Genomic DNA, 16,893 nt, shown 5'->3' with positions numbered 1-16,893 from the left:
AAATAATACACACTTTAAAGACATAATAATTAAAACAATATACCAACTGATTGGTTATAGACTCATGTGTCAAAGAAACTAAAAAGAAAATGTATGAATCAACCATAGCATATATCAATTTTTAGGTTAAGTTAGACATGAAGGAAATAGTAGGTTGCTTAATAGATGTATCTGGGCAGGCACACTTAGTTAATCACCTGGATAAAAAATCTAAACACCATTAAATATGGATTACAATTATGAAGTAAGTTCTATAGGGAATAAAGATCTAAAAGGTGGAATCATGAAAATACTGTATCAGTGTTTCCTAAACCACTATGAAGCACAAGTTTGTCATTTGTTATGGAAGTTGTCAGAAAAAATGTCCAAATTGTTTGAGAGATGCTGAGTTACACTAAGGTAAGCATGTTTTTGTTGGTTTGCTTTAATGTAAAAATACATAGAGATTTTACTATGCTTTGTAAAATGTCAAGAAAGGACTACAGTTAGCAGTACTTTAAAATTGGCTTATTCAGGATACTCTTTTGAGAACACTTTTGTTTTGGTTAGGACTCTTGGTCACAAGTGGCAGAAAATGCAAAAGGGAATATGATGTGAACTAAGAGCATGAACAACTGTCACAACTAAGCCTCTCTTTCTCTCTTGAAGTTCTTTCTCTCTAAATACATTGGTTTCTATGTTTTCTACAGAAAAATGGACTTTTTTCTCTCCAGGGGGGGAATATGGGTAGAGACTTGGGGAAACATGTTTTTCTGCATAGCAAATGATGTCAGTTTAAAAATTAAGAGCAGGAATCTAGTTGATCTACCTTGGATCAAATGCACGTCTTTTGGGTTAATCGCAGGGGTCAGTGGTAAGCAGAGGGTGAAGACTGGACCATGAGCCTAACTCTATATTCTGTTAACAGGAGGATGAGAGCCCAGAGACCTAAGCCACACTCATTAATATTTTCTAGAAGATTGTCCATCAGAATGTATTCTGCTAAGTACTGATTAGGAATAAAAAGACATAATTTAATAATTTTAGTAATTTCAAACATTTATTGAGTGCTAATTTAGAATGTGCAAAGCATTATTCTAAGTGCTTTGTTTTTAACTTATTTATTCCTCATACAAAACTTATGATGGCCTTATGATGGTCTTTTGACTAGGCATTATCAGTTTCTTCATTTTAGAGGAAATTGAGGCATGAAGCATATAAGCATCTTTAAGAGCTTATACAGCTAGGAAGTGGAAGAGTTGGAATCAACTTTTACAATTAGAAAAAAGGATTATTATATTTTAAGATATCAACTCAACAACCCGCTCTTGGTAATGATTTTGCTATAGTTTTTTGGAAAACTAATGTTTTAAGAAATTGATTGGCAGTAACATAAAGCATGAAGTGAAAAAATAATTACTTGGTATTGCATTGTATAAAGATTAGCAAGCCAAGTACTGTACCTTTATATATCAGGACTATTTCTAGGCTTGATTTTTATTTTGGACTTATTATGTAGTACTTACGGTTTTATGATTTTAAGGGATAGTATATGTATTACTCATTTGTTATAGTTAACAATAGAAAACTATTTGGTAACTCTCAAGTAGAGATTTAAAAATGATTTCAAATAGCAAAGATATTTGGTTGGCAAAGTAATTAGAAATTGATACAAATTAATGAAAATTAACACAAATATTGACATGACAGTTTACTAAAGTGGAATGCTTTACCAACAAAAAGGGCAAACATGTGAACACTGAGTAAAAGGAAAACTATGGTAAGTAGTTTGAAAGGTATAGGGAAGGCCTCCACCCTGTTCTCTGTCTCAGAGGTCAGAAAAAAAATCTCCTGTTGTGTGAGTTCTGCTCTTTGAGGCAATCGGTGTTTGTCTTCTTATTCATAAAATGAAAGTGTGGGTATATTGAACCCCTATTCTGTCAGTCACTGGAGAGGACACTGGAGAGATGACCTTGAGACTATGGTCTTCTTTTTATGGTGCTGAAAATCCTGAGAATAATATGGGAAAGTAATTTTGAATGCTATATGCATGTTACAAAAAGAGGGTTTCTTTCCTTCTTCAATTTTGAGACTCCAACCAAGTGAAAATAATGAGCTATAAAGTAGTAGTAGTAGGGGGTGGCTAATCATGGTGAATTACATCAAAGAGGGTACAGTGTTCTTATACAAAATCACTGTAAGTTTGAAACAAAGATTAAAAACCTCCTGACAGCAGGTTTTGCTGAGGATGTATGTGTTTGAGCGTGTGTGTGTGTGTGTGTGCATGTGTGCACGCTCGTATGTGTGTGTAATAATGTATTCAGATAATCTGAAACTAGGTATGGGTGTATGGAATTATTTTTAGTTCCTTAGACTTGGATAAATTAAAAGCTCATTGCAAACTAGAAAATAGGGCACATCTGAGGGGGTTCAGCCAGAGTCTAATTGATCAGAGTACAGATCAAAAGAAAACACATATCATTAATTTCTCTAGATTAACATTTTCTTCTTAAAGATTGAATATATAGTCATGCATGTGTACATGCAAACATATAGACACATGCACACGCACACACACACACACACACACACACATAATGAATAAGTAACCAATCTAATGCTTATAGGATAATTTCAGTATGTGGGAGAAAAACATCATTATGAAGACTGTGAGAAAGAATTCTCCAAATAATTGAAGAAAAGGGTTACTGAGTGAGCAAGCGTGCAGACATCCCATGCATACTTTTAGAGAACAGGCCATTAGTTTCAAAAGGTAGAGGAGAAAAAAAGTGGTGACACTGATTTCAATTAGCTAAAGACAAATACCTTGTCATGGTCCATCTGACCATATATTCCAGCCTTCACTATGAGCTAAGTAGACATCTTTCTATCTCAGTGTTCACCTAAAAGGTAGGGTGTTGATGAGAAAATGTTCTGGAACAACAGATCTGAATAGAGGTGGTCTGCTCACATAGCTAATTTTCCTGGTTTCCTTCATATACAGTCTTTCAAGAATGAGCTGTCTCAGAAAGAATCACTGCTATTCAGAGATGCACAGCTATAAGAAAGTAATCAGCATGAGACCTAAGCAAAAATATCAAAACAAAAGAGGGAGCCAACATGATCATGAAAAAAATCAGACAAGGAACATAAGCCAATAATTCAGCAAAACTGTTTTTTAAGAAGTAGAACAAAATGAAAACCTGTTCTCATAAGGAAATAACGAGTAAGGTTGTAGTAAATATGTGGGTAATTCTCTAACATTGGCTGTATAAACAATAATAATTGCTAATTTAGAGATCAAAATAGACTAGATATAATTAAATACTAGACCACAAGGCTAGTATTTGGGGCTGGGTGATCCAAATTTTGGAAGATATTTGTATTGTCCAGGAGGAAGTATAGATATAGACAACTTTAGATTTTTCAGAAATGCATGTTAAATTTTTAGATGTAACCAGTAAGAGAGGGTATATCTATCTGCAGCAGAAAGAGGGAAGGAAATGAAAGCAATTGCAACAACCCTTGATTAATTTGGAAGAAGGTCCAGTGGTTTCAGGAAAATATAGAAAATTGTACAAATATAAGTGTTCTTTAAAATGGTAGAAATGAAAATGTATCAGAAGCACATAAATGTAAATGGTCTGAATATATTACATAAAATCTATAGATTGTTACTTTGTGTTAAAAAAGAAAAAAAGCCAATCAGACATACTAGATACGCAAGTATAAGGATTGCTTAAAATTAAAAGGACAGGAAAAGATATTCCAGGCAAATAGTAACAATAATAACAACAGAACTAGTGTAGTTATGTTGAAAAGAACCCAAACAGGCCTACCTGCAAAAAAACTTATCTGGAGGAGAAAAGGAGCACTTTATAGAAATAAAAGATTCACTTCACCTTGTCGGTATGTGAGATATGTATGTACTAAAAATAATTCATTACAAATTCATACCATTACACATTATAGTGCTATAAGAGAAAATGACAAATCCACCTTCATAATTAAATGATTTCATTGAAATCTTACATGATTTATAGATCAATTAGATAAAATATCATTAAACATGTAGACGATTTGAAAAAATAAGCTTTATGTAATGAGCATATGTAGAATATTGCATTCAATTAATGAAAATTACATATTCTTTTCAAGGACAAGTATAGCTTATGGAAATTGACCATATATTCTGTGACTTTTAACATAATTCAAAGTCAGCATTACACATACTATTCCTTCTGACCCCGGTATATACTTAACTATCAATAAAAAGATAATTTACAAAATAATTCATAAGTTTTAACTTAAAAACATTACTATATAACTCAAGAGGAAAAAAATCACAAAAAAATGGAAAATATTTAGAAATACAAAATAAATTTCTGAGGAAAAAAACATTTTGTGTAAATTAGGAGTTCAAAGATATACATCACCCTTATTTTGTAGCAGAAAATAATTCTTGAAAATATTCCATCCAACAGAAAAATAAATCATAACTGATAACTTAAAAGTGGACAAGTTGTGTCATAAAAGGACTACTGCCAAGAGCTGATAACAATTAAAACAGATTTATGCCTAAATAATTATAAGGATTCATTTTTGCTATGATTATCTGTGTATCCTTTAATCAGATAATAAATTTGGGAAAAATTTAATAATTTAGTTAGACATCCAATGCAATATATTTCTAGACAGGAAATGAAACTACTTTTTCTTTCTAAACTCCAAGAGAATTCTATTGCACTGTTTGCTTACTTGAAGAGGGCTTCCTCACGGTGAAAATGATCCCAGCTCGGAGACAAAAAAAAGTGAAATCATGGCCTGGAGGCTGACACTGGCAACGTACTGGCTTGTTCATTCAGTGAATCAGGTAACTCATCTACATAACGTGATCCTTTCCATAGACACTGGACGAAGCTATCTTTTTGCCAGCTCAGACACGGTTACTATTTCCTTATGCTCAATTCACAGACTTGCTTTCTCCGCGGAGCAGGTGGCAAGTAGATGGGTAGAGCATGAGTAGCATGTTATGGAAAGAGCCTTAAGTTGGAATAAGAAACACTTGATTCAAATCCAAGCTCTTAATGACGTTAATAATGACATAGGTGACGTTCTTCATAACGTAAATGACATCTGTTCTTTAAGCTCTCTCTGAATCTGTTACCTGATATACAGTGTTACATTAGACAATGCATTTTAAAAGCTGTGCACCATATGCAAGTTACATTTTATAATTACTTTTTAAAAGTGGGGCGTATCACTTCTGTCTTTAATCGTAAGTGCCAGAAATCTATTTGTTTGCCAGGCTCGAAAGTGGGGGGGGGGGCAATTGGGACACATATGGGTTCATGCCGGCCTTCAGTGAGCTGTCAGTACAGAGGCAGGCAGACAGGACAGGGCAGGAGCCCAGCATGGAGTGACAGAACAGAAAGGAAACAGCTGCTTTTCTCCAACAGGAACTCCAGTCGGTTTGAAACCCATATGTTAAGAATATCTACCCTTCATTTAATAAGAATTTCCTTTTGGAGTCATCGTCAGCATGCAGCCTTATAGACTACTGGCACTAGCAGCAAGATACTGAAGAAAATGTGCACAAAGGAAAGCTCCACCAGCAGACGTGACTGAAATTGGCTCAAGACTCTGACAGACATAAAAGTGAGCAGTGAGGAAATGACAAAGGGATATGATATCAAGGCAATCTGTAGGGTCAGCCAAAGAGACAAAGAGAGAAAAGAGGGAGAGAAGTAACGAGGGAGGGAGAGAAGGGATAATCAAGGCACAATCAGTTCTTCAGGAAGTATTTATCTTCTGGAGAGTATTTACAAACTTACTCAGATCTTAAACTCCTCTACCGTTTAAGTTTCACGATACGATTAAGGAGCTGCTTTGCCTCAGCAGTACATTTGAATTCAAATATTCTTCTATGTATTTGGTTAAGTACAGGAGGTTTATTTGTTTCCGTGTCTTACCTGAAGCATACATCTTCCTGAAATGAAACATGATCTCATTTCTTTGCAAGAGTGAAATATGCTCATACAAGCTAAAACACTTCTATTTCAAGGGAACATTATGCTTCCTCTGAAAGCTTTTATTCCTGTTTGGCAGGTTTGGCTTGTTTGGGAATCTATTTTTCATCAAACCCTGGAGGGCTATATGGAAAGAAGGAGTTTACATAATGAATACAGGATTTAAGCACACAACAATGAATTAGCTTCTCTGTGCTAAACAGAATTTGTGCCAAGCGATACTTAGCAACAATATGGAAACAAAAATATATTTTTGAAAAAAGTGGGTAAGGCGAGCATATTTCTCCATTTTTTTCCCTCATATTATCATGCATTTGAATGTGGGAGTGGGTGGGGGACAGGGAACAAGTGATTTCAATTCGCAGGAGCAGAAGTGAACCCTTGAAAATGCTACTTTAGCCATTCTGTGAGTTTGACTATCAAGTTATTTTCCTTATTTCATTAAGATTTGATGTGTTTTCTTTTCTCAGGTTTAGGAAAATGTCAGTTTTGTTTTCTCAACTTTAAGACCATAGTAAATTTCAATTTTTAAAGTATTTCTTATTATCTAATCATATTTCAAAGAAACAGAAATAAAAGGAATATTTAAAAGGTTAACAAGAAAATACACGTGGGTAGTTTGTTGTTATTGTTTCTGTATGCTACTGTTGAAAATGAGCGATGAGTGTGGAAATTTTGTGGCAACCCATAAAATTATCTAATTGGATCCAGGAACTAGGTTTAGCCAGAAGCATGCTTACTTTATTGGAGAAGGTGTTAGCAACCAAAATTATGTTGGGTCACTTTTTTGTTACCAGAATATATTATAGGATCCTCACTTTCTTCTTTTTTTGCTTTCTTTTAATTTTGTATTAGTTTTTTTTAAGGCGGGATTTCTTGGATAGAAGGATGGAGAACAGAAAATTGAGAATTTCATTCACTCTCAGTGCTGCTTATGAAAAGATATTTATGATATGAAAGGTTCAAAATGTACACCCTCCCTTCATACTCCTTTCCTTAGAGAGAAACATCAGTGTGAGAGATTAACACAAATTGGAAACTTAGCCTGGAAATGGAAGGTGACAATGGTTGCACCTTTGTATTTTAGTCATAACCTAGACTGCAATTCTTAACTTTGAGATTCTGGAGAGGTAGAAGGGTTTAAAAATAGCTTTGTATGCAGTGATCTTTCCTGAATACATTTATGCTAAACACTCACTATCTCTTTGCATTGATTCTTGGAATGAGCCACTAATTTTTAAGAAAATACTCCCTTGAAAAATTGGGAATTTTTGTACCTTCAAGTCTCTTATCCTACGTTAGAGTAGACTCATGTACATTGCAGGAGAAGCTAAGAGGAGAGCTGAACGGTTTTGAAAAGGAACAATCTAATCTTGGTAGAACTGAAAGATTAAGGCTGGCTCAGTTTGATAGTCATTATTTATTAACAAGAACGGGTACCAAAGTGTACCTTGTACTCTGTTTTCTTTGAAAATATGCCCTTCAGTACCATCCGTTTCCTCACTTAACATGTATGCTTACCTATTTCAGTAGAACTTTTAATTAAAAATAAAATGAGATGGGCAATTGTGCTATTTCTATTATTTACTTTTTCGTGGTTTTCTTCTATGCCTGCTACTTTAAACAGGTAAAACCTTGTGTCTTACAGAGTAGTCTACTCATTTTTCAGGCAAAGCATTTATGACAACATGAGCAGCCTGTGGTGCTGAAATTGCAAGTCTTTGGGGGAAAAAGGCAATCTCTACAGTGTTTCTTCCATTTCCTGTGTGTTGTGTTAATATTACTTTGGGTTATTTTGTCTATGCCTTTTTTTTTTTAAATAAAATTCAAAGTTAAAAGTGTTAGAAACAAGAGTTTTAAGTGTCTTGGTGGATAGACTCCTAAAACTTCCACTGCTCACGACATTAAGAAATTAATGTCCAAGTACATATAAACTACTTTTTCTAGATGTGTTTATTCCCCCCCACACACAAGCACTTTAAAGTAATTTGTTCCAAATGCTTTGATTTTAATTTTTTTAATTTTTAAAGTTTTTTAAATGTCTTAATTTTTAGAAAATACATTCCAAGCTAGGTTCTGTAAGTATCTTTGGTAGTCAGCCTGCAGTCTTGCCTCAAACCTGGACAAGACTGACTTAATAAGATTGAATTGAACAGTAATCTTGACATTTTAATCCAGAGCATTATGGTTCACAACCTTGAGGCAACGTGCAGGTTTCATATATGCTTAGTATTTGCCCTACCCTTCATTCCTCTTAATATTATTTACATAAACCCTTTTGAAAATAGGACCTCACTTATGAAGTCAAGAATTCTGATAGAGTATCTACTGGGTGCTTAGCACCTGCTTGGTACTAGGTACAGTCTGATAAACAAGACTGGCAACGTCCCAGCTGTCATGGAGCTTACAATTCCTTCCCCCAGTCCTGTTGCCTAGTACAGCAATTTAGTACCTCACTGGAAAACAAATGAAGGCATCTGCTGATATGATAAAGTTATTTGTATATTCCTACTTCAAATATTAGGAAACTGACAAAGGGAAGGCTTTGAGCAAGTCATTTTGAAATTAAGTCCTAGTTGCATTGCTGCTATATGAGAAGTAAATTGCTTATTCTTTCATCCACTTTAGCTTGGTGTTAGGGAAAAAGTATATGAATACAATATGAAGTCTTTTTAAAGTTAGAACTCTCAGGCCTTCAAAAATAGCATTTGTTTAAAATCTAGTATACAAGAGCAAGAAATTGATATTGATATTTCCAAACTTTACACCAACTATGTTTCTTGATATTCTTTGTGAAATTAATCCAAGCATTTTGTTCTAAGGGATTATTCAATTACTAAAGAATAAACACAAATGAAAGGTTCATTAAAGAGTATTCACTTGGAATAAAACAGTTTTTTACCAATACCTGCTCTACTAGGGTGCCTGTTGTTCATTAGTAGCACTGGTGCATGCTGTGGATTGTTTCATTAAACATCATCCCGAACTTTTTCCTCCTGTACTTGTCTGACTAGTGATTCTGAAAACCTTAAAGTGACATTGCCCATGTACCTTGCAGCCAGGAGTCAAGATGAGAATTAGTTTCTACCAAGAAGATGTTTTCAAACAAACTTTAAAAGGTGAAAGCAAGGAATATTTATGTTGCCCTGTATTTTCTTTTCTCCTGGCAAGCAAGCTCTTGGTTTCTAAAGCAATACTCCAGTGTGTCCATTCCTCACTTCCCTGGGTGTTGAGAGGTAGCTGTGACAAAGGTAGTGGTGACAGCTAATTCCCAGTTTTCTGTTTATGGAATTGCTTTTAAAGTAGAAAGTGTGTACTCAGTAGTTCCAGTGGTCCAATCCTTGGAGGGACTAAGGGATTAAAACTTCTCAGTTAATTGGGGTCCATTCTAGTTTCAAAGGTTGGATTAAGGGTGATGATTTCCTACCTAAACTAGTATTTTCAGATAATACTGTGTTATGGAGTATTCTTTTCCACAACTTTGGCTCTTCCTTTCGTCATTTTTTGGAAGCACTGTATTCTCTGAATGACATTTCTCTTCCCTGCTGTAAATATTTAGATTTGTTTCTGCATAACACAGTAGTATGTCAGACTGTGAGTTGTTGCCCGATATCTGTTCTTAATCTCTTTCCATAGTATAGTTTCAGCTGGTCACATTTCTACCCAATTAAAGACTGCCTTTCTCAGCCTCTCTAACTGGAAGGTATGACCATGTGCCTAAATTCTAGATCATGGAATTTAAACAGATGTTAGATTTGATACTTCTGGGGTTTGTCCTCAAAAGGATATAGCATGCAATATTCTGGCACCTTTCTCTCTTACTGATCACTGTGTGAAAGCAAAGGCTGACCAGCTTCGCTGAATCTAAAGTTATAAGTTACTTGTTGAGAATGGTGGATTGCTCAGCCAATAGTGAACCACCTATAAGATAAATTTCTATCTTTTTTACAATGTTGGATTTTAGCCCATTTTTGATGGCATCTGAATCTTAAATAAAACATAACTTGGTTACTAGAAGTGGAACTCTACCATACTGAAAAAAATAAATTAGGCATTGGTCTAACAGATGGTGGAAAGCAAGAGCAGAGATATTGCAGAGGCTGGAAAACAAGTGATCCTTATGACACCATAATAAAACATTTGGTAAAACTGTCACTTGTGATCCTTAAAAAAAGTAGTCTTCTTGCCGAAAGAACATGCGAACTGTTTGAAAGAACTCAGAACATTGAAAAAACACAGAACATTTAGATATGTTGGCTCTTTCTTGTGCAAAGTTCTGTGACAATGTGTACTCGGGCTGGTTATAAGAGATGATTTTAAACAAGCAGCTTAAACAGTAAATAGGTCTCTGATGGTGTGAAGTGCCCACATTAAAACTTCTCAGTTAATTGGGGTCCATTCTAGTTTCAAAGGTTGGAGTAAGGGTGATGCTTTCCTATCTAAACTAATATTTTCAGATAATTTCAAAGTAGACACCATTAAATTAAAGGAAAGCAGAAACGTGCTGAGCAAAGAAACCACTAAATATAAGAAGATAGTCTGCAAGCATGGAAACCTTGTCTGGATTAGATCTTTGGTTATGGTTATTTGCTTGTGGATCTGATGGTCAGTAACTAAACCAAAAGCACACTAAGCTTTTTAGGGATTGTATTGATTTGTAAAATCCAATGTGTGTTTGACCTTTAAAGCAACTCCAAAAGCTTCCCAAAGTGGCTTTGCAGAATGTAGCCTACAAAGTGTGTGCAGTCTCTGGAGGAGTTGTGTTCAGTTCTCTTGTAAGAAGATAATTATATGGTAATCAAATACTTTTTTTTAGTTTATGTATTTTGAGAGCGACAGCAAGCAGGGGAAGGCCAGAGAGAGAGAGAGAGAGAGAGAGAGAGAGAGGATCCAAAGAGAGAGATAATTATATGGTAATCAAATACTTTTTTTCAAAGTTTATTTATTTTGAGAGCAACAGCAAGCAGGGGAGGGCCAGAGAGAGAGAGAGACAGACAGAGAGAGAGAGAGAGAGAGAGGGAGGATCCAAAGCCGGCTCTGTGTTGACAGCAGAGAGCCAGATGTGGAGCTTGAATTCAAGAACCACGAGATCGTGACCCGAGCCGAAACCAAGAGTCAGAAGCTTAACCAACTCAGCCACCCAGGCGCCCCAAAATATTTGTTTTCTTGAAAGTTAAAGGAAATTAGTTTAAGTTGCCAGATTGGTTTTGGCTAATTTTATTTACTAATGGTTATAGTTTACCTTACCATAGATCATTAGAATTTGAACATAAGGGATAGTGACAGTCATACTGGAATTTTATTGTGAGCATTTGGGAAATATGTTTAGGCCTTTGAGGATATCATTCCACTACAGCTACAAAGTACAGTGGCCCTGGCGACCTGGTGGCTAGGTTCCATTTTAGTCTTTTTTTCACCTTTTTCAGGTTTAAGTTGTCCAGAAAAACCCTTGTTCACATCTTGCATTGTTCTTTATCTCAACAACTTTTGAGGCATTTATTACTTTCTGCCTTGTAATAATATGGATACATGCATGTTTACTCTCCTGCGTTTTATTCACATTCTCTTGATTTTTGAACATAGTAAACACCAACACATTTAAGAATTCACTGTCAGTATATCTTGATCCTGCTCGTGCGCCTTTTTGTATTTCCATACCCTTATTATTTCTACTAACTAGATACATTCACTTAAAAAAAAGTTTTTTTAGAAAAACTATTGGCATTTATTCCTTTATTCATTTTGTTGCATTTGGAGTAAAAATTAATACAGTAGAGAAAGAAATTCCTCTTCCATTCCATAAAAAGTTTTAGCACAACTTTTTAAAATGTAAACTCCTTTTTTTCTGTTATCTTGTTTGTATATAATCTCTCTTTTTTTGAGACATAATTTGCATGCAGCAAAATGTATAGATCTTAAGTGCACAGTCTGATGTTTTGAAAAATGCGTAGACCTAAGTCAGAGCTCTGTCAAAATATAGGACATTTCCATTATCCTCTTTCCAAAACAGTCCTACCTCTCCTCCCAGTTACAATCACTGTCCTAAATGCTGTCGCCGTCGATTGCTCCCACCTTTGTAGATCTTCTGGATTCAGAAGACTGTGAAGGTCTTTAATTTTGCTCTGGCAGGCAAGTGACTTTACTGGTGTTTCAATTTGATCATTTTGAGCTTGATTGCAGCACAGAGATAGACCAGGACTTCACCTAAGCCCTGGCAATTCTGAAGTTTCAACTTAATTCCTAGAATGTCCATCACAGTCTCTCCCTTCTGGCTGGTGAGGTTTTTAATACTCTAGTGCTGCCAAGCCTAGATTCTCTGTTGGGTTTATAGCTCTACAGAGCAGTGTGCCACACTGGTGGAGTACCTCTCTGTACACGCACAGCTTAGAATTTGCACAAGGACTCAAGATGTCTCTTACCCAGATATGGAATTCTCTGTCCAGCTGCCTTCTCCCTGTTACCCTTCCCTGCAAATAACAGGTACTTTGGTGGTGCAGAAGTCCAATCCTTGTTTCTTTTCCTCAAGGAGATTGCTGTTTTGTGTTTGGGCTCCACTTCTTAAACTGGAAAGTGATCCCTAGCAGAAAGCCAGGATGAACATAGAGCTCATTTCCTGTATTTTCTTTCTCTCATTGATCACAACCCCCAGTTCTCTGTTTTCCAATTTTGTACAGTTTTGTAGCTATTTGCAGCAGAATTATAAATCTGATGAACACTACTCTATCATGGTCAGAACTGTAAGCCCCATTATCAGGTTAACTTTTACTTAACATTTTTTTTTGACATCCCATCTTGTTTGATTAGTCTCTCTTTAAAGATAGAATGAGAATAATGCATTTCATATCAGTTGTCTATGGTTGTTTTAGGATCAAATAAGATAAACTTTGAAAAAGATAGCTTTCTCCCCAAATAACATAGCTTCAGAGTCATTAAAATCTTAACTCTTCAATATAATTAATATTGTAACATTTCATAAACACACACACTGTATTAACATCGACGTAAGTAAGGAAAGAGAATGCAATTCTGAAAAACAATATAATTTAGGTGATAATATAACTTCATCAATTTTTCTCAAACTTTTCCAACAAAGTACCCTATTGGCAAAGAAGTCTATACTAGTCCATAGCAAGTCTAAAATTTATTTAGGTTGTTACATTTTATATTAAAATATATGCATACAGTAGATAATTATGTTGGGTTTAATTAAAATATAATGTTCTCTTCTCACTTCAATCTTTAAGCAAAATTGAGAATTAGGAATTTGCACTATATTAGTTCTAGTTTCATCTGTAGGCTGTACATACGTAGTTGTACTTTGCTTAGAGAATTGTAGTAATGTGTGTCTGTATTTGCCTGAGAACTGGAAACATTGACTTGAACCTGAATATTTGGTCTACTTAATTCCCAATGTTAATATTTGAAAGAGCTTTTCAGCTGGAACAACTATTTTAAGATAAATTTAAAGAAAAATAAATTTGCATACTTTACAATCATTGAAGAGTTTATTACATTAAGGGATAGATTATTAGTAGAGATATTAATATTGCCCAAGTGTCACATGTAATTTTAGTATGCTCAGTATTCTTCCTGTAAGATAAATTACTAGTTTAATTTGCATACATCCTCCCAAAACCCTGTAAGTGGGTGTGGTGTATATATGTCTATAATGTGTTGCATTGAGGCTGCAGAGAAGTTGAGTTGTGATTTAAGGCCAAAGAATGATTACTTTTGAACAATCCATTTTCAGGTTAAAGTGGTTTTGGATTAAATGTTTTGGATAAAACATTTTTGTTGCATATTTCAAAAAAAACAGATTTATGATAACAGCATACATATTCAAATATTTAAATCAGGGATCTATTCTTGACCTCTACAGGTCTTTTATTTTACTTATTTATTTTTACAGTTTATTTATTTATTTTGAGAGAGAGAGAGAGAGAGAGAGAGAGAGAGAATCCCAAGCAGGCTCTGTACTGCCAGCATGGAGCCCAGTGTGGGGCTTGAACCCATAGATCACGAGATTATGACTTCAGCCAAAATCCAGATTCTGACGCTTAACTGAATGAGCTACCCAGGAACCCCTTCAATGGGGGTTTTAAAATAACAAATATTTTTAAACTATGGAGCACCTTAAAGTTCCACAAAAATAAGAGTGACACTCATTGATGCATTTGTGATACAGGTGCTGCCCTAAATACATTTTACATGATGTGTTTCAAATCTGCTTTAAGCAGCCTGTACTATTCTCACATGCTTACTGTTATATTAGAGACGCATTTGCGGTTTATACAATATAATAACTGGTAAACAGTAATACTCAGACAAAAAGCTCTCAGGACATAAATGATTATGACTAAAACTTCCAATTTCCTCAGAAAATTATTAGTTGACAGTGTAAACGAACTTTGACATTCTAAATATAGTTTGACTTTGACCATTGAATAAGTTCTTATTGCTGATATAAATAAATGTGCTGGAAATCATCAGTAACTCAGCAAGATCACCAATGTTCCCAGTTTGTCCATGCATAGAAAATGGATCAGTTTACTGTAGCCAAAGTATAATACCTCCATAATGCCACATATCTTTTCATTAGGCAAGGATTTCTAGGAATTCTACATAGAAAATTCAAGAATTAACAGAATTCTCCTTTCTTCTTTTTTTTAATTAAAAAAATTTTTAATGTTTATTTATTTTTTATTTTATTTTTTTTAAGGTTTATTTATTTTTGAGACAGAGAGAGAAAGAGCATGAATGGGGGAGGGTCAGAGAGAAGGAGACACAGAATCCGAAACAGGCTCCAGGCTCTGAGCTGTAAGCACAGAGCCCAACGCATGGCTCGAACTCACAAACAGCGAGATCATGACCTGAGCTGAAGTCAGCTGCTTAACTGACTGAGCCCCCCAGGCACCCCACTCCTTTCTTCTTTAAATAATAAATTCTTTTTATCTCTTCTTACTTTCTACTTTTCCTCCAGCTTTTCCATATGCTTATTACAAAGATTTTATAATTTCAGTTATATTTTCAATAATTGCTGGGAAATTATAAATTTCTATAATTATATGATTTTGCATATATTTTGCATATAATACAATTCTGTGGCATCAAATGTTATTCAAATACATGTATAAATGCACTTTATTGAAAGTTAAAACAGAAGCTGGTATATTGTTCTCTAAACCTGGCCTACTTTTCTAACATGTCGCATTATATTTTTGTCTATTTTATTTGAATGCTGCAATATCTACATTGTTGTGTTGCTAGTTTTCCCTGACAGTAAGTCAGGTCAGAGACAGAAAAATATTTAGAGTTTTAAATGCTATCAAATAAAAGACAACAGGGCATTTATTTGGTTTGAATATGCATTCTGTGTTTCCAGAATTTCTGTTAACTTGAATGTTAATGAAGGCACTTCTGCCTTGTTTCAGATGGAAGCAAACCTGGGTTCCCAACTATTCTAGAGCGCCACCTGCTGGAAATTAAATGCTTCTCTAAATATCAAAAGCCACTCGTGATTGTGGCAGAAGTAGGATTTGGTACTGAGAAAAATCATGCCTTATGAAAACTATATGCTCCTTTCTAAGATATTTTATTCCCCACCTCCCCCATTGGTGGATTAAAATTAAAGAAGACACCAATATGTGTAAATTGCAGAATAGTGAAAGATTTTTTTGACTGCTATATTAGGGATAAATTTGTCAATTCTATTTTTTTTTAAATGTTTATTTATTTATCTTGAGAGAGAGAGAGAGAGAGAGAGAGAGAGAGAGAGAATCCACAGAAGGCTCCACATTGTCAGGGCATCCCCACATGGGGCTAAAACTCACGAATGGAGATCATGACCTCAGCCGAAACCAAGAGCTGGACGCTTAACCAACTGAGCCATCCAGGCCCCCTGTCATTTCTCTTTTCCCTTAATAAAACTAAATAACAAAGTTGTTCTGCTTTCCTATATCTAGTTATAGTATATAGAAATATGGAATACTACTGTTAACACAAGTGCTAACCCTTAGCAGTGCTAGTTAATAATATATTCTCAGGCTAATTAATGAATAGATATTTTATTTGCTGTAAGACATGCCACAATCAGACTTTTTCTTTTTTGACTAATTCTGACTACATTAAGTTAGTTAAACTTGTCACTAGCTAGAATTCAGATTTAAATCCAGGGCATCCCACATTTGTCATCTCCAGGAAAACAGTATTTTCACTTTAATTAAAAAATTTTTTTAAAGAACTATTGATATTTTTGAGGTTTTATTACTTCAACAAAAAAATCAGATGAAGATTTAAAAAAAATTTTAAGCCCTGTTATTTATTTATTTATTTATTTATTTACTTATTTATGAGAGAGAAAGGGGAGTGGGGAGGGGCAGAAGGAGAGAGAATCTCAAGCAGGCTCCACGCTCAGTGCAGGGCTCCATTTCATGACCTTGATTTCATGACCTGAGCTGAAAATCAAGAATCTGTAGGCTCAACCGCCTGAACCACCCAGGCACCCCTAATACTTGTTTTAATTTCTAATTCTGGACACATGAAGATTGTAGATATAGTGTCTAGTCAAAAAATCTTAATAGTATCATACAATCATTTGGCTAAATTTGGAGGATCAAATTTATTGTATTGTTCATTATTATTATACGAACAATTACTCTGGCGGATATCGCTAACTGATCTTGGCTACATTTCTCACTAACGCAGGAAACAATATATATATAATATTCTGCCCCAGATAGTTTCAATGTAATAGTTTATGATGTGAAGCCTACTGATTATTGAGGGTCTAGAAGCACCACAAGAAGGATAAAAATATGTATAATGGAAGTGGGAGAAAAAGATGAACAAGAATAATACCAATTTTAAGGGAAAGGTGGAAAGATAA

At 34.8% G+C, this 16,893-nt stretch overlaps 1 protein-coding gene and 1 long non-coding RNA gene across 7 annotated transcripts in view; one reads left to right on the top strand and one right to left on the bottom strand.

Moving 5' to 3' along the window:
* The window catches only part of PIK3C2G (phosphatidylinositol-4-phosphate 3-kinase catalytic subunit type 2 gamma), a 355,118-nt gene extending 349,183 nt beyond the window's left edge, over positions 1–5,935 (bottom strand). For 5 of the 6 annotated variants that reach the window (XR_007154196.1, XM_047868249.1, XM_047868251.1 and 2 more), the window contains exon 1: positions 5,814–5,935. The gene's annotated coding sequence lies outside the window, so the exon portion shown is untranslated. Of the gene's footprint in view, positions 1–4,737; positions 4,821–5,813 lie in introns of those variants that run through there. The other variant, XM_047868250.1, reaches the window with a different exon arrangement.
* Positions 5,936–6,193: 258 nt separating this feature from the next.
* The window catches only part of LOC125171121 (uncharacterized), a 90,621-nt gene continuing 79,921 nt past the window's right edge, over positions 6,194–16,893 (top strand). Inside the window, exon 1 of the long non-coding RNA XR_007154197.1 lies at positions 6,194–6,274. This is a non-coding gene — a long non-coding RNA (uncharacterized LOC125171121). The remainder of the gene's footprint in view (positions 6,275–16,893) is intronic.

The sequence above is a fragment of the Prionailurus viverrinus genome, chromosome B4 (genome assembly GCF_022837055.1).
Source record: "Prionailurus viverrinus isolate Anna chromosome B4, UM_Priviv_1.0, whole genome shotgun sequence".
In the NCBI taxonomy this organism is placed as follows: domain Eukaryota; kingdom Metazoa; phylum Chordata; class Mammalia; order Carnivora; family Felidae; genus Prionailurus; species Prionailurus viverrinus.
Note: the sequence above shows the minus strand (reverse complement) of the source record. Positions and strands in the feature narration are given on the sequence as shown.